Here is a 17657-nt window from a genome sequence, read left to right on the forward strand (position 1 = left end):
AACTCTTACCAGAGAACAGAATCCATATACAGTCCAAAGGTCAGGGATTCTAGATGGTCACAGAGCCAAGGGTTCAGATGGAACACAGGAAACACCAAGGGTCTGAAACGACACAGATTGTTTCCAGCATCTAACTGCTGCTGAGAGCTCTGTTTAAGAAGGCTGTGTCAGTGTTTGTAAAAAGCAAAAAAAAGAAGGAAAGGGTTCTGACCTCCCTTTGTCTCCTCAGCCTGGTCCTCGGACCCTTGTCGGCACAAAAAGAGTCCACGAGAATATCCTTGCAGAGTTTTATTCTTAAAAGTCTTTGTGCAAAACACGACTGAATAACTATACACACCAGCACCAACCAACCCAAACACCAGCCTCAGCACTAACTAACATTTCTCACTTTATATATACAACCTGCTGCAGGCCGCTGAGTCATGCTGACCCAGCTTTATTTGCATTAAAGAAACAGCGGCCATTTTAGCCGTGACACCCCTTCTGTTTCTTAAATGTGAAAAACCCCAACAGAAACAATACATACATAGATTATATACATAAACCCAGTTTTGTCATCAATTCATTATGGCATGTTGCTGGCAAAGGCTTGGTAAACAAATCAGCAATATTATCTTGTGATTGACAATACTCCAGTTTGATTACCCCATTCTGTACACAATCTCTAACATTCGCATGACGGATAGCAATATGTTTTGATGCGGATTTCATTATTTCCGAGCCCGCTAATGCAATGCACGATTTGCTATCTTCATACACTTGGATAGGCAAATCTACTTTACAATCTAGATCTTTTAGTATCTGTATAAACCACAAGATTTCATTGCATGCTAGTGACAGGCTCCCATATTCTGCCTCACAGGATGAGGTCGCAACAAATCCTTGTTTCTTTGACCTCCATCCAATTATGAAATTGGCAAACATCATAACCATTCCACTTGTAGATTTTCTGGTAGCTACACAGCTTCCCCAGTCCGCATCAACAAATACTTCTAGTTTTTCGTCTTGTGTACTACATATCTTCAAACATACATTTAATGTCCCCTTTAGATATCTGATAAGCCTTTTCAAAGCACACCAATCGGCAGTACTGGGTTTAGATACACGTTGGCTCAGAACATTTGTAGCACATGCAATGTCTGGCCTTGACCACTGGCTTAAATACAACAGTGATCCTATTTTTGAGTGATACAACTCAGGCTGATCAAATTCATCATCACACACTGTCTTTGGGAAATCTGGTGTCATGGGAGTCTGAACTGGCTTGCAGTTTTCCATGCCAAACTGCTCTATCAAATGAATAATTTTCTCTTTCTGGCTCAATAGGAAGCTTCCACCAGCTTCCTGCCTTACTTCTACTCCCAAGTAATTGCTTACAGGCCCCAAGGCTTTAAGCTTAAACCTCTTTTCCAGTTGGCTTGTGAGCTTCTGGATCTCATCTGTGGAACTCCCTGCCACAAGCAAATCATCAACAAAGACTAAGAGCATTAGATATTTGTTGCCTGTCCCCTTTGTGTACAGGCATGGATCAGCCACACTCCTTTTAAAACCAAGTTTTACAAGGGCTTCATTTAAACACTGGTTCCAACACCTTCCACTTTGTTTGAGACCGTAAACAGCCTTTCTCAAACGCCAGACTGCACCATTCCCCTCTTCAAACCCAGGAGGTTGTCTCATTAACACTTCATGGTCTAAATTTGCATGCAGATATGCAGCATCAACATCAAAATGGTGCACTGCTAGTTGTCTTACAGCAGCAATGGAAAGCATTAAACGAAAAGTCTCACTCTTTACAGTGGGAGAAAACACTTCATCATAACTCTCCCCTTTAATTTGAGTGAACCCTCTGGCTACTAATCTGGCTCGAAAACGTGGTTTCCCAGATGCAAGGGTTTTCCTTTTGTAAACCCACTTGCATGACACCACTCTGCCACCAGGTGGCGGCATTATGACCTCAAACACTTTGTTACGTTTAAAAGAGTCCATTTCTTCTTTCATAGCTTGTTCCCACAAAGCACATTCCCCAGGGGGTAAGTCTAAGACTTCATTATAACTTTGTGGTTCCACACAACTCACACTGCATACTCTTACTCCTCCTAGAGTCAAACGTTGAGGAGGTACACCCTTGTTTGAACGCTGGGAGCGCCTAGGCACAACTACTTCTTCTTCCCCCCTTATTTCTGGCTCTTCTTCCTCTTCCTCTAGAGAAGAAGTATTATCTATTGCCACATCTTTTGGGGAAATCTGTGCCTCTTCCTCATCCTGCTCCTGTGTTGCCAATGGCTGAGAAGAAGCCTCTTCTCTTACTTGCAGGGGCAGTAGGCAATCAGGGTTGGCATGGATCACAGTCCATCTGTCCTGGTCAGCAAAGTCTGCACTTCGTGACAGAACCACGCGTCCTGGGCGTAAATTGAAACACCACCCTTTGCCATAGGACTGATATCCCACAAACCGCAGTTTCTGCCCTCTAGTGCCCCCTTTCTGGCGCTGAGCGGGATATTTACATGTGCCCAAGCACCCCAATTATGGAGCATTGTCCACTCTGGTTCTTTTCCAAACAAAAAACGATAAGGAATATCTTTTATAGAGCTAGACCAGGTTCTATTAATCAAAAAGTTCGCTGTAAGAAGAGCCTCGCCCCACAGCCTATGGTTGTGACCCAATCCTGCATCCACTAGCAGGCAGTCCTTTACTGACTGTATTACAGCCCCATGTCTTTCACACAGACCATTTTCAGCAGGGCTATAAGGGTTAGTCAAGCGATGAGTGATCCCCTTATGTTGCAACCATGTCCCAAATTGTTTGTTCAGAAATTCTCCGCCCCTATCTGTTTGCAACTGCACAACAGGGTGAGCGAAGAGCTTTTCAGCTTGGGCAACCCATTCTCTGAATGTGGGGAAACACTCAGATTTCTGCTTTAACAAAAACAACCAACTGAAACGTGATTTATCATCTATTACCAGAAAAGCATATCTGGCGCCCCCTTCAGTCTTCTGTGGAAAAGGACCTATCACATCACAATGGACAAGTTCTAAAACCTCTTTAGATACTCTGTCACTTTTAGAAGCCATAGGCTTCCTCTTAGATTTGGCCATTTTACATACATTGCAATCTAGGAAACAGTTACAGCTATTTACTTTTAGGTTCTTGCACACCTTTTGCATCTCTGAAAGCACACGGAAATTGGTGTGACCCAGTTTTCTGTGCAATTCATGTACACACGCCTTATGAACTGGCAAATTATCCTGAACCACCTGGGCTGCTTTAACAGGCTTGTCCTGCATTACATATAACCCATTTTCCAACTTTGCATGGCCACATACCTGAGTTCCATTCTTTATCAGACAGCCATCCTGCGTGAACTTAACACTATACCCTGCATTAATCAAACAGCTTACAGACAGTAAACAATAGTCCAAACTGCTAACAAACAGAGTCTCTGGTAGAGTAGCGTTCAAGCACTGCAGGAAACATGTTCCCTGGCCATCAATCTTGCTTCTACGACCATCAGCAAGATAGATTGAGTCTTTTCCATCAGCTGGCTTCCCCAGGGTCTTAAAGTCCTCCCTACTATTGCAGATAATCCTGCTGCTGCCAGAGTCCAGCAACCATGTTCCACGAGGTATCTTCCTCTCCTCCCGAGAAAATGCAGACACAAAATGAGCAGAATGCGTGTTCTTCTTCTCTGAAGAAAACCCCTTCTGCTTACGTTTCTGCATCGATTGCTGTCTCTGCTCCACGTCGTCTCCTGGAAGTCTTGCCCTGCATTGACGTTGGAGATGCCCGGGTTGGTTGCATCTATAGCATCTCCTCACCGCCATGGCCAAGTCCAAGCCTTGGCGTTGCTCCATTGGCAGATTCTGCTGCTGGCCCCCTCGGCTGTAACTCCTCCGTTCTTGGAGTTCAGCCTGTCTATCTGACCTTCTTTCTGCTTCTTTGGTCAATCTTCCAACCACATACTCAAGGGTCAGATCTCAGGGACGCATACTCTCCATGCTGTTAATCACAGGCAACCAGCTTTCAGGCAAACTTGAAAGGATAATGTATGTTTGGTCAGTTTCATCATAACGCTTACCTCTCTGCTGTAGTTGAAGAAACAGAGATTTCAGCGTTTGAAGATGAGTTGCCAAACTCTCACCTTCTTTCATAACAGTCCTGAACAGCCTTCTGGTCAGAGAAATTATAGTTCCAGCAGTTTCTCTGACATGCATTGCCCTTAATAAATTCCAGCACTCAAACGCTGTGCTGGCATTTGCTACATGCAATAACTGAGAGTTGCTCAAACACAGCATAATTTGGGCACAGGCCCTTTCATCCAGCCGTTTTTTCTCAGCAGAGTCCCGTCTCAAAACCTCAGTTTCAATACAGTCCCATAGTCCATCTCTCCTTAACAACTGCTGCATTTTAATTCACCAACTCAGCCAGTTGCTTTCTGAGAGAAGTTCAAAAGGGATGCCTCCCCCAATATTTACAACTTGGGAAGACTGGAAATCTGCCATCTCTGCTGGTGCTTGCTGAGCCCCTTCTGTGGGGTCTCCAGCAATCTCTCCGGACTCTCTCTTTAGAGTCCAACTGGATGGTCCTGGCTGGCACTCACCGGCTTCTAGCTGCTGCCTCTGTTGACCCTCAGGTCCTGCCTGGCTCTGCAACTGGTGTAGCCGCTATGTGAGTCGCCTACTGTGGTCCTCCAGCAGTTCAAACTGTTCCAGTAGCCGACGCTGAGTGCTTTCCTGATCCTCAGATCCTAGCCGCTCCAGCGTCCCTGCAGACAGTTACAGCTTGCCACCAACTGCTCCAACGCACAGCCACTGGCTCCAGGCACCACCAGGACTCACCAGCTCCCTGCTGAGATGCTGTCAGTCATTTTGCACTCTGTACATGCTCAGAAACACTGGGCCCATAACCTGTCAGTGTTTGTAAAAAGCAAAAAAAAAGAAGGAAAGGGTTCTGACCTCCCTTTGTCTCCTCAGCCTGGTCCTCGGACCCTTGTCGGCACAAAAAGAGTCCACGAGAATATCCTTGCAGAGTTTTATTCTTAAAAGTCTTTGTGCAAAACACGACTGAATAACTATACACACCAGCACCAACCAACCCAAACACCAGCCTCAGCACAAACTAACATTTCTCACTTTATATATACAACCTGCTGCAGACCGCTGAGTCATGCTGACCCAGCTTTATTCGCATTAAAGAAATAGCGGCCATTTTAGCCGTGACAGGCTGAAGCCAGCTGGTTCTCCTCAGTGCCTTCTCCTCTGTGAAGGCTGATCAGCTGAAGGTGGAGTCCTTCCGCCTCCTCTACCTTCTGCCTGCTGTTCAGCAGGCAAAGCTGACTCCAGAGCCACGCCATAAAACAGTGGTGGCCAAACTTGGCCCTCCAGCTGTTTTTGGACTACAACTCCCATCATCCCTAGCTAATAGGACCAGTGGCCAGGGCTGATGGGAATTGTAGTCCCAAAACAGCTTGAAGACCAAGTTTGGTTACCACTGACATAGAAGGTATCTTTTCACTAGGGCTTCCAAAGGGTCACTAGTCATTTTGTCCAGAAATTTCCCCAGACTATTCAGGAATGAACTGGACTCGGTAAGTCTGCTGGGGCAGACCACCTTAATGGATCCTCTACTACCCCTGAATTTGGGGGGGGGGGCAATCATTAGTCCAAACCTCACTCAGTTTGTCTGACCATGGCACAGCCACTTCTAAACCACTCATTTCTTGATGTGGTATAAAGGCCAAATCAATGGCCTGCCCTTCACAATACATTGGGCCACTGGCATTACTGAGACCAAGAATAGGAGCACTGGTCAAGTTCAGTGTCTCTCAGCTTCTCATTTTCCTGAACTCAGACCTGTTCAGACCTTCACATTTCCAGTTTGCGATGTACCTCATATTGCATAAAGACCACCAGGAGGGCCTCATCTGCTGATTTCAAAGCACAGTTGATATGGGAGGAGGTGTTCTTGCAGACATTTTGGGTCATAATAATAATAATTGGGTCATCATCATCATCATCATTATTATTAATAATACCCCACCCATCTGCCTGGGTTTCCCCAACCACTCCAAATAGAATATTAAAAACACGATAAGTCCATCAAACATTAAAAACTTCCCTAAACAGGGCTGCCTTCAGATGTCTTCTAAAAGTCAGATAGTTGTTTATTTGCTTGACATCTGATGGGAGGGCGTTCCACAGGGAGGGTGCCACTACCGAGAAGTTCCCTGTAACCTCACTTCTCGCAGTGAGGGAACGGCCAGAAGGCCCTCGGAGCTGGACCTCAGTGCCTGGGTAGAACGATGGGAGTAGAGACACTCCTTCAGGTATACTGGACCAAGGCCGTTTAGGGCTTTAAAGGTCAGCACCAACACTTTGAATTGTGCTCGGAAATGTACTGGGACCCAAGCTGCTTTGGGTTTTAAACATCTGAGTAAACACCATGATCCCCCCCCCCTCTATCTAATCCCAAACAACAGCACCTCCCAGAGAAAGGAGATGAGGTATGTTCAGGTTACTGATCCTTCTCTACTCCACTCATTTGTCCAGATAAAGTCAGGTGAAAAGACAGCAACAGCAAACAGGAAGGACACCCACGTAATCAAACTCCATCAGCAACCAACTGTGGGGGGCCTGTTGGGATGCAGACCTTGGCAAGTGCCCGCCGATGCCAACCACTGGTACTGGCCCCTGGGTTTGACTCTGCAAAAGGCACCTTCAAGCGTTCAAGTGCAGCCAAGGAGAAGTTAGTCTGATGGTTACGTAGGAGTGTCAAACAAATAGGAAACACTCGTTTAGTGCTTGCATTGGTATTCCGGACATAAGAGAATGACGGAGGGTTGGCCATTGGGGGAGAATTTTTCATTCTATAAATAAATGTTCCAGTTACCCAGAGAGAGAGAGAGAGAGAGAGAGAGAGAGAGAGAGAGAGAGAGAGAGATCAACATGTGCTGAATGAAGTATGATTTAAACTGTGGCTTGATATTAATCACTGATCTGTCCCCACCATCAACACCGTCACCAACCCTAATTCAGGATGAACCCCATTCCTAGATCTCTCCCCCTCTCCCGTAATACTAACAGCATGAAAGTCGCATTACAAGTGAAATATTAACAATCCTCCTGACACCAAAACAGCTCAGCTCAAGAGAGGGGAGCCAAGAAATCCAATTTTAATTTCCCCAGTTCCTAATGTGTCATGCGACTCTTGGTCAAATCAATGGTTCAGCAAAGTGGGCCTTCTGCCCCACATTAAACTAAGGAAGATTCAAAGCAGTCCCTTTAATCTAAGAAATAAAATTTTAAAAGTAGAAGAAACCCATTTACTTGATTTAACTGAGAAGCCGCAAGCCTGTCAGTACGCAGGGAGACAAGAGCGGTTATGATTTAGTAATTCCCCTTTGAAATATCGCTGGAGAGGAAGCATAAATCTTTTTTTCTTTCCCCCCCAAGTAACATTGTCTAAAATGGAGATTGATAGGCTTGGGGGAGAGAGAAGTAGACCTGTCATGTCTAAAAAGCATTTTGATGGCTGATGGAGGGTGAGGTTGATTTGGGGAGGGGGGTGGGAGAGTGTAGATGGAAATTAATAAATAAAATTTCCAGCTCAAAAACGGTCCAGAGGGGGCCTCGGAGTGTTTGTGGTTTGTGGCAGGGGGTTCTTTCTTCCTTGTGGGAAAAAGAAACTTGCAGTTTTAAGAAAAGTTCTTTAAGACTCCAAAGCTGAAGACTGAGATATATATATTTATTCCAATAGAATAAAAGTTGGAGTGATGAGAGGTTGCTTTTTTAATGCCTGTGTAGCAGGATTGTATTCCTCTTGTCCCACTTTTGTGTATGGAAGCCCTACGCACAAACCTGCTGGACCAGAAAAAACCGTCAGCATCACCAGGTATCTGCTGAGGACCATGCCCCACTGAGTGGCACTGTGCCAATCCCTGGAGATACCTATCTTTGCATCCTTTATTCTAGCCGATGGGTACTGGGTGTGTTAACAGTGTAGGTGAGGAGTGTTAGTTTCTGTTTTGCCACTGTGCAGCTGCTTGGAGTCACAGGACTCTGTTTACATTTCAGAGACAATCCAGCTGTTGGAAGTCTCAAGGGAGACAAGAGACGGATGTGACATTAGTGGTTTCCTGTTCCTTTGTTCCTTTGTTTTAGTTGCTCTCTGTTTTCATAGAGAGAGGATGTATTTTTCTTTGCTGTCTGCGTAGCGAGAAATAAAACCTTTTAGCCATGTAGCCATAAATCTCATCACTTCCGCATGATGCTTTGATTCTCTGGTGGGTGGGAATGTGCCTGAGGCCTCATCAAAGGCTCAGGTAGTTAATCACATTGGGAGGCGATTCCGGAAGATGAGCTTTATTAGCTTGCCTGAGCAGAGATCCCGACAAGGAGGGGGCGGAGTGCCTTGAGATTGCCCCCTCTCAACTTCAGAAGCTAGGATGGTGTTGACCAAAGCTTGGCCTTCTCAGTGGTGGCACCCTAACTGCAACAGATTGGAAGTGATTAACCTATGGGCCTCCCAATGTTGTTTGGCTGCAACTTGCTTCATTCCTGACCATTCATTGACCATACCAGCTCAGGTTGATGAGAGTTTTAACTGAGCAACATCTGGAAAGCCCCAGATCAGGCATAGGCAAACTTGGCCCTCCAGTTGTTTTGGGACTACAACTCCCATCATCCCTAGCTAACAGGACCAGTGGTCAGGGAGGATGGGAATCGTAGTCTCAAAACATCTGGAGGGCCAAGCTTGCCTATGCCTGCCTCAGATGAATCACCATTGCAGCAGATCCTTCTCGGGGGCACTCATTTTTAGACTATTAGCTGAAGACGATTTGATACTCATGAGTTTTTAATGGATGATTTCAGTGCTGTGCTCACTAGTTCTGACTATCCATCTATGGCTGTTCATTCTTTTATGACCAGTTTCCTTTAAAAAATATTTTTTTAAAACCTGCTTCCTGGTTTTTGTTCTTTATTTTACATTTTAATTGGCTATTTCAATTTTGCTGTTAGCTGCTCTGGAAGTGTATATGCTTTCATACTGAGAAGCAGGCTAGAAATATTTTAAGTAAGGGAAAATAAGTGTGAGCATCACATATAATTATGTCTCCATCATATCACATTTAATTTATTTCCCACCTTTCTGCCGTGTTGCTCAAGATGGTATACATTGGGTTTATTTTACTTAATCCTCATGGCAACCCTGCTGAGAGACGAGAACAGGGCACTCTGTTAAATTGACAGCTGAAGAGCAATTAGAAACCATGTCTCTCCCACTTATGTCTAACACTCTAACCACTGCACTCTACTGCCTCTCAAGCAGCAGTGCCTGCAAAGTGCAAGAAGGTTTATCATTTTCTTTTCAAAAGCATCACCTCTCAAATAAGATGATGGTGATGATGACGATTTATTCGACTTGTGATAGTTCCTTGCTACCGAAAGGTCTCCAAGCAAATCACAACACATTTAAAAACATAAATACGTTATACCATTAAAAGAATCCATAGAAACATCTACCATTTATTTGGCTATATAGCTATAGCTATAAACCCTCCAAGTGTCTCTATTTTCCAGGGGTGTCCCTGATTTAAAGATGCTGTCCCGGTTTCTGATTTGAGTCCGAATTGTCCCACTTTTCCTTAGGACGTCCCTGTTTTCATTGGAGAAATGTTGGAGGGTATGGAGTTATCTGATCCCTGAGACATCTGAAAGCAATCCTGTATAGGGAAGTGTTTTTTTTGTGTTTTTTAAAAAAGTTTTTATATATGTTAGAAGCTGCCCAGAGTGGCTGGGTCAACCCAGTATGATATGTGGGGTATAAATAGTAAAATTATCATTATGGAATGGGGCGTCCCTATTTTTAATGGAGAAATGTTGGCGGGGATGTAACTACAGAGGTAGAGATAGAGACTTCCCCATAACATCACAAGAAGCTTTGGCCACACGCTAGTAACCAAACACCACCATACAAATCTATCAAAAGTATAGAAGAAAATGTAACTGTTTCCCTGCTACTGAAAGATGTCAGTGAAGGTGCCAGGTGGGTCTCACTGGGGAGAGCATTCCATAGATGGAGAACCCCAATTGAAAAGGCTCTCTCCCTTGTTACAACCCTCTGAGGGTCTGGAAAAGGGCCTTAGCAGTGGCATCGCAACGGGGGTGGGGTGGGGGCGGTGCGCACCGGGTTCCACATCTGGGAGGGTGACAAGAAGGCAAGATGTGGAGGATCCTCCGTTTGTGGCTGCAACTGCAAGTAGAGGATCCTGGCGCTGGTTGCAAACTGCTATGTACAGTGCATGTGCAGCGTCACATGCATGCGCTGTACGTAACAATGCTATACATAGCGGTTTGTCGCCGGCGCCACTCAAGCGTCGTATGGACTGCGGTGGGATCCCTCTGTTGCCACTACAGCTGCAAACAGAGGATCCTCCGTTCGCGGCTGCAGCCACGAGCAGAGGATCCCGGCACCGTCTGTACGGCGCTGGAGCGGCGCCGCCAGCAAACCGCTATGTACAGCGCATGTGCAGCGTCGCTACGTACAGCGCATGCGTCGTACGTAGCGACACTGCACATGCGCCCTATGTAGCGACGCCCCACCCTGGGTGTCACGACACCTTCATTTGCCCCTGGGCCTTGGCAGAAGATCTAAGGGTAGGCTCATATGATCATATCAGATGCCTGTGGGATAGCTCAGTCAATATAGCATGAGACTCTTAATCTCAGGGTTGTGGGTTTGAGCCCCACACTGGGCAAAAGATTCCTGCAAGGCAGGGGGTTGGACTAGATGACCCAAGTGGTCCTTTCCAACTGTACGATTCTATGATTTTTATGAGGTGATTTGGGGGTCCTGAGCCCAAACCAACTGCCATAGGAAACGTTCATATTATTAGCATTCGTATTTAAATGTGCTGTATATACCGTCCTCTGTCAAAAGACCACAGGGCAGATTACAGCACACACCACAAATGTCAATACACAACATTATACCTTTACAATAGAAAGGTCAGAATGATTGTATAAATACAATTCTTAAAATAAGTGATACATAATAAATTGCAGAGTCTAAAAGGAGAGGCAGCATATAAAAGAAGGGTGGAGAAAATCAGCACCTGGTTATCCAAAATAAAAAAAAAAACAGTGCACAAATACTGAAACTTCCCTCTATCCACAGGTAAGTCTTTTTTATACTAAAAAATATTATTATTATTTTTACAAAATCTTTATTGAAAGTTCAAAAAGTACATAATTATATGTGCACTAAACATTGTGAGACACAAATAAAAGAAAGAAAAAAAGAAAGAGAAACAGAACTCGCGTAGAAGGGAAAATAACGGGGAAAGGGGGGAACCCAAAACTATATATTTTACAATATAATTTATCCTTTTTAAAAAAAATGTTTTATTAATCACTTTTAACAAATCAATTTATAAATCAATATAACCAATTACATTTCCCCCTCCCTCCCCCACCCTCCAGAGACTTCCCTCAGCTCCCCTCTCTGATTTGTTTATACATATTATTCTCTGCATGTTGCAAAATTGTACATATCATTGCCTTGTCTATCACATACGAACATTGTAAGACACAAATAAAAGAAAGAAAAAGAGAAAGAGAAACAGAACTTGCATAGAAGGGAAAATACAGGGTGGAGTGGGGGGAACCCAAAACTATATATATACTTCACAAATATGTATCTTAACCTATTACAGTATTTGTAGGAATGGATTCCAAATATCATTGAATTTGTCCATGGCAAGTCTGTGTTTATATGCAAGTTGTTCATATGTTGTGAGTTTGTATAAGTCTTCAATCCAGTCATAGAAGGGAACCGCATTTTTATTTTTCCAGTTCATCACTATCAGTCTTTTTGCAACAGTAAGGGCATGGAGAGTCCACTCGTATGGTCCTTTCGTAAGGTTCCACATGCTGGGTATATAATTCAGGAGGATACTTTGCTCTGTAAATGTAAGCGTGTTCCGTACAGTTCTGTTGATGGTTTCTGTTATCTTCTGCCAAAAATCTTTCAATATAGGACAATGAAAAAAACGTATGTTTTAGAGAAGCATTATCCCTATTGCATCTCCAACAGTTAGGTACCTTAGATAGCCCTTTTTTAAACAAACGTAATGGGGTCCAGTACGTTCTAAATATTATTACCTCAAGTAAGTCTTAATGGCAAAAATGACTGTATCAATCGGGGCTGCTCCAATCAAAAATTCTATACAGAATGGGAATGCATAGGGGGAATACATGAAGAAATATGGTTTAAAACAGTACTCTTAATATGCAATTGTTAAGCGTGTAAGGACAAAAGAAGTAATTATAATTTTCATGTTATTCTATTTTATTAAAGCAACTAGAAAAAATATTATGATGGGAAGATCTCACACAGGTGAAGGGAAGCAATGGGGAGGATTAGGTTGATTTTGGGAAATAAAATAATATATAATATTATTTTATAATAATATAAAATAATATATGGGACAGCAAAGGATATAATAGATTCTTATAGAATATTAAGAAATTGTAACCAGAATAGAAGTTCAAAAGGGGAAGTAAATGTATTTTTAGTATTTTCATATTTTTTTAAATTTCTCTTTATTAATTTTCATACACACATATACATACATATGTACAGAAAATAAATTCTTCACAAAAAAAAACAATAATAAGAACAACATAACTTAATTATAAGAAAAAAAAAACAAAGACAAACATGTAAATTATTGACTTCCCTCCACCTCAGTTTTGGGTTATGTAATACATTTTTCCCCACAGTTTTTCTTTAAAACTTTTGTATGTCGAAGGGTTATATTAAGCCTACTGTGATCTTTGGATTTTTAAAATCTACTTCAATATAGGTTATGAATTTATTTCATTCTTTAATAAACTTTGTTTCTTTCTGGTCTCTAATTTTTTGTGTTAATTTTGCCAATTCTGAATATTCAAATAATTTACTTTGCCAATCTCTTACTGTTGGGATATTGTTTGATTTCCAATTTTGGGCGATTAAAATTCTAGCAGCTGTTGTTGCGTACTGGAATAAGGTCTGGTTCTCTTTCTTAATTTCATAGTATTTTCATTATTGTAATAGTTATTATTATCGGTAGAAGGCAATGTTAATTTAGGCTTCTTTGTTTTGCTGTCTGTATAATTTTCTTAAGTCAATAATAATAATAATAATAATAATAATAAGTAAGTCTTAATCTCAGTTGTATTGACCCAGACCTATGTGGCACTCTGACTACACCTCAAGTGAGACAAGCCATTGTGTTCAGGTTCTAATTGTGGTTTTCCTGTTGGCATGAGGTAGGCCATTGTGGGAACAGGATGCGGGAACTGATGATGGGCCTTTGGTCTGCTCCAGCTGGGTTCTTCTGGTGTGCTCTTATTCTAATTCCCATTCCCCAGATGCAAAACCGAGGCTGCCTCTTTTTACTCAAGGTTTCCTGGCAGTACAGCCTTCCACTACCTGCCTCTTTCTTCCGTCTGGCAACACTGAATGTCGAGGGCAGCATGTGAGACCTTTTCTGTGGAAAGCAAGTGTTCTGCCATCAGGATACAGCCCCAGGTTGTTGCCTACACTAATGCACAGAAATTCTGGCATTATCTAAGCCAGTGAGCCTCTTGGGCTTGCAGATCAGAAGGTTGGCGGTTCGAATCCCCACGACGGGGTGAGCTCCCGTTGCTCCTGCCAACCTAGCAGTTCGAAAGCACACCAGTGCAAGTAGATAAATAGGTATCACTCCGGCGGGAAGGTAAATGGCATTTCTGTGCGCTGCTCTGGCTTCCCCAGAAGTGGCTCAGTCATGATGGCCACGTGATCCGGAAAAACTGTCTGCGGACAAATGTTGGCTCCCTCAGCCAATAAAGCGAGATGAGCGCCGCAATCCCAGAGTTGTCTGTGACTGGACTTAACTGTCAAGGGTCCTTTACCTTTTAGGGGTTTTTTTTTTTGTTGCTGTTGGGTATCAGCACACTATCACAAAATGTGCTGTCTTGTGTAGTCTCAGTTTTAAGCACTTAGCTCAGGGGGACAGTGAAAGGTTTCAGTCTTAATTGCTGGAGAAGAAAATTTCCAATTAAGCTTTTTAAAAGAGAGAGGGAGAGATCCAGATAAGGATGGTCAATTTATTACCCTGCAAGCTAAATATAACTCTAAGCCATTAACCCCATGTAATGTCTTTGCACCTAATTATGATTCCGGCAAAATCCACACACACACACCCTTAACTTTATTTCGTGCATTATCTGGGTTTAACATCCCTTCTATAATTGGGAAGATATACAAATGACCCCAGACCCGCTTTGCTCGAGAGCGCTTTGGCAAGCTACCTTGCTGTTCCACAGGCTGCACAAAGATCATCCAGCCAAATTGTGCTGAGGCAGCTTCAGCAACAGGTTGGCAGAAGACAATTAAGCCCAATTCTGATTGTTCTCTCATCGTCTTCGCTAACACCTTTAAAAAAATCATTGTGTGGTGCTGTTGCTTTCAAATTGCTTTCAACTTTAATTTTATTTTCCTGTTACAGAGCCAGCATCTAGTCCATTGCAAGGAATTCTGCCTTCCTTTATGAGCCAAGAATGCAAGGAAAGTATGTATCAAATATTATACATTTGCCACCCAACTATTTCCCTCTTGAAGACTCTGCCACCAAGCAGATAAAGATAAAGTAATATGTTTCCCCCCCAAAAAAAAACTTCAATAGAGAATGGGGCAAATATAAGGTAAAGGTAAAGGTACCCCTGACCGTTAGGTCCAGTCATGGGGTTGCGCGCTCCTCTTGTTCTATAGGCAAGGGAGCGGGTGTTTGTCTGCAGACAGCTTCCGGGTCATGTGGCCAGCATGACTAAGCCGCTTCTGGCGAACCAGAGCAGCACACGAAAACACCGTTTACCTTCCCACCGGAGTGGTACCTATTTATCTACTTGCACTTTGACGTGCTTTCAAACTGCTAGGTTGGCAGGAGCTGGGACCGAGCAATGGGAGCTCACCCCCATCGTGGGGATTTGAACTGCCAACCTTCTGATTGGCAAGCCCTTGGCTCTGTGGTTTAGACCACAGCGCCACCCACGTCTCTTGCGGGCAAATATAGACTGTATTTAAAAGAACAGTGTAATCACTTGAACTCTTGGGCAGGCTTTGAACAAATCTTGCAATGTTACAAAGACTTTGGATATTGAAGGACTACAATTTGGATGATTAAGATATTTAAAGGACCCACAGAAGGGAGGAGGGAAGTTCTAAGATTTGGAAGAATCTTGTTTTATTTTAAAATTTAATTGTGTCAATTGTGAGATTTATTTTGTAGATGTATGGTTTTCTTTGATTTTTGCTGGTGTTTACAACAAAGCATAAATAAAACAGGGTGGGGGGATTTATTTTGTAGAACCAATAAAAATTATTCCAAAAAAGAAAGAAATATAAAATAGTATGTAATATTTGGCCCTATGTTTCTTTACTTCCAATAGCAATGCTGGCTGAACTTAACATTGGAGACCCTATTTTATCCCTACCTATGTATTTTGTAATCTGGAAGTAGAATTTTCCTGCCTTGTTTTTGTTACTGTTACTGCTGGAATCAAGTGCAATACTTTATGTAAGTAAACACTATTTTTATGCTTAATCTACAGTCTGTTGTGTGATTATTTTAATGAAGAGGGGAAAGGGGAAAATCCAGTCTGGGTATATTGAATACACAGCCTGGGTATATTGAAATAAGGCTACACAGCCTAGTCCCAAAGTTTCCACGTAAATGTTGCAAGAGATGGTGTTTTAAACTCTGCATCCCTCTGAACAACAGAATGAGAGATCTATTTATTCACACACACACACACACAGGTTTTCACCATGTAGGTCTCAAAGCAACTTACATCAGTGTAGTGTACAAAATTTTAAACCTCAAGAATTTAAAAGTCTCAAAAGAAAAAGAAAAACGAAAACAAGGAAAAAACACAGAAGAAGCATTCAGGGTACAAAGGTCTCCTAAACAAAATTTTTGGCCAGGCATCTGAGACTCAGGAGGGATGTGCCTGTCTAACTTGTTGAGGGAGGAAGTTCCATAGAGTTGGCCCCACCAAAGAGACAACTTTTCATTGACATGAGCTGTGCTTCTCACCCATAGGGAACCACTAATATTACTCCCCTTGTTGATCCTAGTGATCGATTTGAGGTGTACAGGTTAAGATTGTCCTTAAGGTATGCCGGACCTAAGTTATTTCCCTCATGTTCTGCTTTAACAGTTGCCCTAAGTATCTAATTGGCCACTGTGGGAAAGAGGATGCTGGAGTCAATAAGCCTTAGGTCTGATCCAACGAGGCCCTTTGTAAATCTCACTGAAATCAAAGAGAATGGAAAATATTTCTCTTTGGCTGGATGGTACCCTTCAGTTCATAGGCTGCCTCAATGGGGTTTGTTGTTCTGAATTAACATCTCTCAGGGCTTGGGAATCCAGATGTATAGGAGTGAAGCCCCCTCTGAGAAATTTCTTCTAGTCTCATTGAACTTCTTACTTTGCTCACATCAAAATTCCTCAGACATTTTGGCCGAGGAGGAACCACCAAATAAGCTTTGCAATTTGCACATGAGAGAAATCCAGTGACAACCTAAAGAGGCATGTAAACACACAATCCCCAGAGGCATTTTCTGAGCTGGCTTGCCATTCTTTGGTTTTCCTCGAAATCATTCAGATTTTCCACCTTAGGGAAGAAAAAAACACCTTCAGATTTATTCCATCTTCTGCTCTCACCCAATTTTGGCTGAAAATACCTCAGACATTTTGGACTGGAGGGAGGTAGAAGAGAATTAAATTGGATGTTAATTGTGGGGATGCAATTAAAGTGCCCCATTTAAACACACACACACACAAAGGCTAACAGCCAGAGATGTGCCTTATCTGGGCAATGACTCAGCCTGTGTCTCTGGCCAACAATTCTACCTCAAAGTTTGGATTGGCACCTGTGGGATCTCCATGCACCAGGCTCCATCTCAAGGCAGTTGTGGTATCCTCACATCAACCTTGTGAAGAGGGTGTGGAAATTATAGTACAGGCGTCCCCCTGCTTACGTGTGATTGACTTGCGCACAGTCGCGTATATGTGTGGCTCCAGTAGAGTCCTTGTGGTTTGCAAGGAGGCCCTCTCCGAAGCCTGAAAAGGACAGCATTGAAAGCAGAGAAGAGACTTGAGGCACAGAGGAGTTTTGTTTAGGCTGCTCAGCCTCCCTGCCTAACAGCTGACTCGTGGGGCAGCACAGCAGCTGCTGCCACTTTCCTGCACATCCACCAGCCTCCTGCCACAGTTCAGGTTGTGGATATTTCTGGATACAGTATTTTTTGGTATGGATTGAAGAGAGAGTAGCAGAGAGGGCGTGGGGTGTGTGTGGAAAGTGACCCTCATTTAAGAGCCTGTTTGGTGTAGTGGTTAAGAACGGTAATCTGGTGAACCGGGTTCGCTTCCCCGCTCCTCCACATGCAGCTGCTGGGTGACCTTGGGCTAGTCACACTTCTCTGAAGTCTCTCAGCCCCACTCACCTCACAGAGTGTTTATTGTGGGGGAGGAAGGGAAAGGAGAATGTTAGCCGCTTTGAGATTCCTTCAGGTAGTGATAAAGTGGGATATCAAATCCAAACTCTTCTTCTTCTTCTTACGTAGGAGGA

Source organism: Podarcis pityusensis (assembly GCF_964106645.2).
Source record: "Podarcis pityusensis genome assembly, chromosome: 7".
NCBI lineage: Eukaryota > Metazoa > Chordata > Lepidosauria > Squamata > Lacertidae > Podarcis > Podarcis pityusensis.